The sequence below is a fragment of the Pavona decussata genome, unplaced genomic scaffold, assembly GCF_977016875.1.
Source record: "Pavona decussata unplaced genomic scaffold, jaPavDecu1.1 SCAFFOLD_971, whole genome shotgun sequence".
NCBI classification, from domain to species: domain Eukaryota; kingdom Metazoa; phylum Cnidaria; class Anthozoa; order Scleractinia; family Agariciidae; genus Pavona; species Pavona decussata.
In genome coordinates this window covers 94,973-100,972 of record NW_028145963.1, presented here as the reverse complement: position 1 = coordinate 100,972, position 6,000 = coordinate 94,973, and positions in this window count along the sequence as shown.

The following is a 6,000-nucleotide window of genomic DNA, read 5'->3' as shown; positions in this document are numbered from 1 at the left end:
TAAGCACTGGCAGGCCACTGACTTATTTAATTCGAATTTATCCTGGCCATCTTCTTATATGAGGAGTAATGCGGTAACTTTGTATCGAGTTACGATATTCAAAAACACTGTCCAGATCGCAAAGAAAGAAGTGAGAATAACATGAGCCGTTCATTCTCTGTCATATTAAATGAGATTACAGACGCCTCAAGGAACCACAAATATTAAATCTCTGCGTGACGTCGTACTTACAGTAGACTTCCACTGCGTCCTCTCATGGAAGTGGACGGATCAGCGGCCTCAAAGAGCACAGATTTTGAATTATTTGGCTCCACGAGCAAAGAACTCGAGTGAAAGTGCAACGAGTCGTTTGATTTCAGAGTGAAGCCATCATCTGATTTCACCGTTGCACAGTTCGCTTCGACGAGCGATCGACATGTTTTAAATTCTTTTGCCTCAACGGACACACTTACGGACCGAAAGAGCATGACTGAACGGTCGAATACTCCACAGATTTTGAATGATTGGGTTCCAAGGGCGAAGAACTCGTGTGAAAGTACAACGAGTCCTTTGATTTCACTGAGTTGAGTGGTTCGCAGATTTTGAATTATAATAGTGTCCACGGTATTTTTTCTATTTGCTGTCTTTATTTGCTTCTGTTTTAAATCATTCATCAAGGTCACGAACGGAAAGAGATCAATTTGTGTTTGGCTGCTTTTATAGATCCACCGCTTGAGAATTGAGATCACTTTCCACGGGAAAATTTTACCGCGATCTTACGCACAGACGGTTTCGAGGCGCAGTTGACTTTGCCATAAAACAAATAGGTAAGTATTTCTAAATATTTTTATTTGCTAGATGCCTTCATTTGCGTGTGAATTAATTCATCAAGGTCAAGAAACGGATCAATGATGAATCCCGTGGAAAGTGATATCTTTCCGTTCGTGACCTTGATGAATGATTACAAAAGCAAACGTCAACTGCACCTCGTGATTCTCAAGTGGAAAGTGAGGTATGTATCCCGGATTATATGTCAGCCATGTGATTTGCGCATGATTGTCGTCTCAACCATGCCATCCCGGATAATGCTCTACTGCGCAAGCTTCGAGTCTTACATCCGACAAAATTTTCGATTTTTTCCCCTATTGACTAGTGATTTCAATATGAAAGTGGGTGCTGGCGAAGGGGGATAAAGTTGTGGGGATTTAATTAAACAGTTGAATGGGTTTGGAAAAGGGGGTCGACTTTGAGGGTAGGGAGAGTAGGTTTCAGTTGGATGAGTTGTAAAAATCATGATTACAGCAAGCATTGGTTTTGAAAATGGGTCATGGCAGGTTTAGTGATTTGTATAACCCACATTGGGGAAGAAATGTTGAAAACACTTCTTTTTTGCGGGATGGGGGTGTTGGTGAAGTGGACGGATCAGAAGCCCCAAACGGCACAGATTTGGAATTATTTGCCTCCACGAGCAAAGAACTCGAGTGAAAGTGCAACGAGTCGTTTGATTTCAGAGTGAAGCAATCATCTGAAATCTTTCACAGTTGCACAGTTTGCTTCGACAAGCGATCGACATGTTTTCAATTTTTTTGCCTCAACGGACACACTTACGGACCGAAAGAGCATGACTCAACGGTCGAATTATCCTGCACAAACTCCACAGATTTTGAATGATTGGGCTCCACGGGCAAAGAACTCGTGTGAAAGTACAACGAGTCCTTTGATTTCACAGTTGAGTGGTTCGCAGATTTTGAATTTTTAGCCTCCACGGTATTTTTTCTATTTGCTGTCTTTATTTGCTTCTGTAATCGTTCATCAAGGTCACGAACGGAAAGAGATCAATTTGTGTTTGGCTGCTTTTATAGATCCACCGCTTGAGAATTGAGATCACTTTCCACGGGAAAATTTTACCGCGATCTTACGCACAGACGGTTTCGAGGCGCAGTTGACTTTGCCATAAAACAAATAGGTAAGTATTTCTAAATATTTTTATTTGCTAGATGTCTTCATTTGCTTGTGAATGTTCATCAAGGTCAAGAAACGGATCAATGATGAATCCCGTGGAAAGTGATATCTTTCCGTTCGTGACCTTGATGAATGATTACAAAAGCAAACGTCAACTGCACCTCGTAACCGAAAGCGTCTGACAGCGTGCGATTCTCAAGTGCTGAGTGCAAAGTGAGGTGTGCATCCCGGATTATATGTCAGCCATGTGATTTGCGCATGATTGTCGTCTCAACCATCCCGGATAATGCTCTACTGCGCAAGCTTCGAGTCTTACATCCGACAAAATTTTGGATTTTTTCCCCTATTGACAAGAATAGTGTGCTGTCTCGCTAACGCTCGCCAGCAACAAGAATAGTGTGCTGTCTCGCTAACGCTCACCAGCAATAATATATCATTAACAATATTTAACATTTATAGAGGGTCTGGATGGGGGGGTACAAATGTCAGTTGTCAGTTAAATTTTAAGCCATTTGTCAGTTGTCAGTTAAATTTTGGACCATTTGTCAGTTGTCAGTTAAATGGCTGTTAATAATTAACTGCAGATTTTAATAATTTCTTGAGGACCCAAATAAACTTAAACGTCATGTAAGACAGATAGGAGCGTACCCTGATAACCGAAAAAGTATTGTAAAAACTTGTTTCTGGTTAATGTTTAATTTTATGTTTACATTTTTGCAACAACAATCGTTTCTTTGGTCGGCTTTATACAAATCATCTTATGGCCAATCTACTAAGAACATACCTCACGAATCCAAGCGAAAATGGGCGCGTACTGGTCGGCCAGACCTTGAAACTGCGACAGGTGAAATTTCCTCCTCAGTGTGAGAGATATCGTTGTCTGAAGCTGTATCGTACTCGTCCTCTTGTGGAGGTCGCACAGCACCAACGACCACATCAATGAGACAGTCATTTACAAAGGGAGTATGTATAGCCCCCACAAAATGAATATGAGTCACTCGCACGTGTTAAGTTTCGAACTGGTGGGAGCTCTTGAAAGTGTATGGATGGGAAAACAAACCCGCGATTACTAGTCTCGCAGAAAATTCAAAATTATAAATGTACGGAAAAGACAACTAACTGCCAGGCTATATCTTTCGGGTAATTAAATATCTGACCTACTGTAGTTTAATACTAAGCCACTCGACCGTCTAAGCATATAAAGCTACGGACAGATAAATCCAACGAACAAAACGTTATTTGTTTATTCAGTATCTTCCAAAAGACTGTTTAGATCGATGATGAAATGAAGACAACACTGACATTGTATCGCCATACAAGAGAGAAAATAAATGGAACAAAAACTCACTGAAATCGCGCTCAATCGTTCCAAAAACCACATAGGAGAAAGGACAACAGACAAGGGAGTTCAGGTAGGGATATTTTTTTTATCGAAAATTCGTTGGTATTTTTAAATTGAACAGATCGAAACTGTTTTCTTTTGTTGTACACCATTTTCGTTTTCGTATAGACCATGCTTGGTATATACCTTTTTCAAAAAAAAAAAAAAAAATCGTATACATGCCATCCTTCGTTTGGGAAAGAAGGGGGTGGGGGGGGGGGGGGGGTCCGATTTCATTTGGGAGCCCTTCCAGAGCGCGCTTTTAAAAATATTAATGAAGTATTTTGCTTTTTGTATTTTTATATATTAAAAAAAATAACGAAATATTTTTGCTTTTTGTATTTTTATATAGTAAAAAAAATAACGAAATATTTTTGCTTTTTGTATTTTTATAGCAGTTTAACTCCGATTCCAACTCGAACTTCAACTCGAAGTCCAACTCGAATCCAAACTCGATGATTCGGGATTCCCATTTACAAATGTTACTTCTGTAACATCATTAGATGGCACCTCAGGACTGATTCATCTTCAACATCTCTGTTGAGTCGTTCTTGATCTTCCGCGATGGAATTGCTCTCTTCGTCTGGCATAAAGTTTACTTTACTGCAATCTGGTGGCTACGTATACACCGCTGGTGGTAGAGCCCCTGCTTTGTCCTTTGTTGTCTCACCCCTGACTATTCTTTGTCTTACTGGACGATACTTCTCTACCAATTCTTTCATGGCAGTCTCCGTTTCAGCGCTAATCTCTGCTGACGGAAGCGGTTGCATGAATTTTATACTTTCAAAAGCCATGGTGGTCTTTTGTAAAGTCTCCTTTGTGATGGTTCCAAAGTCTTGGGAATACTGTAAGGCGGTGAACGTTTCATGTTTAAAATGGGAGACGGCGTGAATGTTCTCCACAACTGTTGTGAGTAACGTGCACAACTCAACCTCTTCAAGGTATTCCTTGTTAGTCGCAGCTAGCTATGCTGTCATGCAGCCGCCGCATTCCTTGTTTCAGAAGCGTTAGTTCGCTGCCTGTTTCCTCCAGCAAGCTTGGCAGCTCCATTTTAAACTGACCATCTATGATTACCGCAAAATTTTCGCTTCTTCCTCCCTGCTTCGGTGCCATGCGGTAAAGTTTTAAATCAAACTCTCCAAGGCCGAATTTTATTGCCAGTTCTCTCAGCCCAAGAAATGACAACAGATGCTTCTTTAGAGACTGAATTGTCTCTAGCTCATCGCAATTGATTGGCTTCGGTGTCGTTCGAATGCCGTATCCGAATCAACGCGGCAAAAGCTAGCAATCGCCTTTATTACGCCGGAACGAGCGGACATGGTATAGACTCGGTATATTGTTAGAGCGCGTTCCACGTAAATTTTGGTCATGTTAGCAATAAACTATTAACTACTATAAATTGTTAGTATAAAATATGACGCCCTACTCTGCTTCTGTTTACTGTACACGTTTGCTTGGTGATTTGGTATAAAATATATCAATTATTAGCCCAAAAAACGTAGCAGCAGGTCTTTCGTCAGTTGTCAGTACCAGCGAGTATAAATGTCAGTTGTCGGTTAAATTTTACGCTATTTGTCAGTTGTCAGTTAAAATTTTGGCTATTTGTCAGTTGTCAGTTAACCCCATCCAGACCCTCTTTATACAATAAAGAATTGAAAAAATGTCACTTGTGAAATGTTCGTGGCTAGTCTGACGCGGCGTTTCGTCTCGGCCAAGAGACTTTTCAGAGACCTTTAGAATTTGTAGGCAAACTCGTTGAGCATCGCGCTCAAAGTCCCGTTCGCAAATTCAAGATGTTAGCAGTCTGGCCCTCTATCGCAGAAGGATTCCCAACCGCACGTACACGAGTTGAAATTTATACAATAAAGAATTGAAAAAATGTCACTTGTGAAATGTTCGTGGCTAGTCTGACGCGGCGTTTCGTCTCGGCCAAGGGACTCTTCAGAGACCTTTAGAATTTGTAGGCAAACTCGTTGAGCATCGCGCTCAAAGTCCCGTTCGCAAATTCAAGATGTTAGCAGTCTGGCCCTCTATCGCAGAAGGATTCCCAACCGCACGTACACGAGTGCGCGATGCTCAACGAGTTTGCCTACAAATTCTAAAGGTCTATGAAGAGTCTCTTGGCCGAGACGAAACGCCGCGTCAGACTAGCCACGAACATTTCACAAGTAATATTTAACATGTGAACTCAAATAACTATTGAAACTGCTCTCGACAGTTACCCAGTCTTCATATCTCATGATTAGTATTGTCTTTTTGTTGTTTCACATAATTATATTGTCATGGACATCTGAAATTTTGGCTAAAATTGTTGTCATCTGGTGCCACGGAATTAAAAAACTGTTTTTCTGCAGTTATCACCATACCGAGTGACATATCATGTGAATTTGCTATCGTGTGCCATTTATTTGTATTAAAATGTCGTCATAAACTACAATATGGTGGATACTTCCATCAATAAACCCAATGTCTGTGATAGGAAATGATAAAGAAAACAGTCTTGAGAGGGATGAGTAACAACTGCAAGTATTTTCACAGGATATGTCCGTTGGTATCATAATAATAGGCCATTTTCTCGATGTCGTCATTCACTACAACTACCAGAATCTTTGGGATTGTTGTTTTCTCTTCCAAATTAGGATTTTTGTTAGCTAAACTTCATTGGGATAACAAAATTT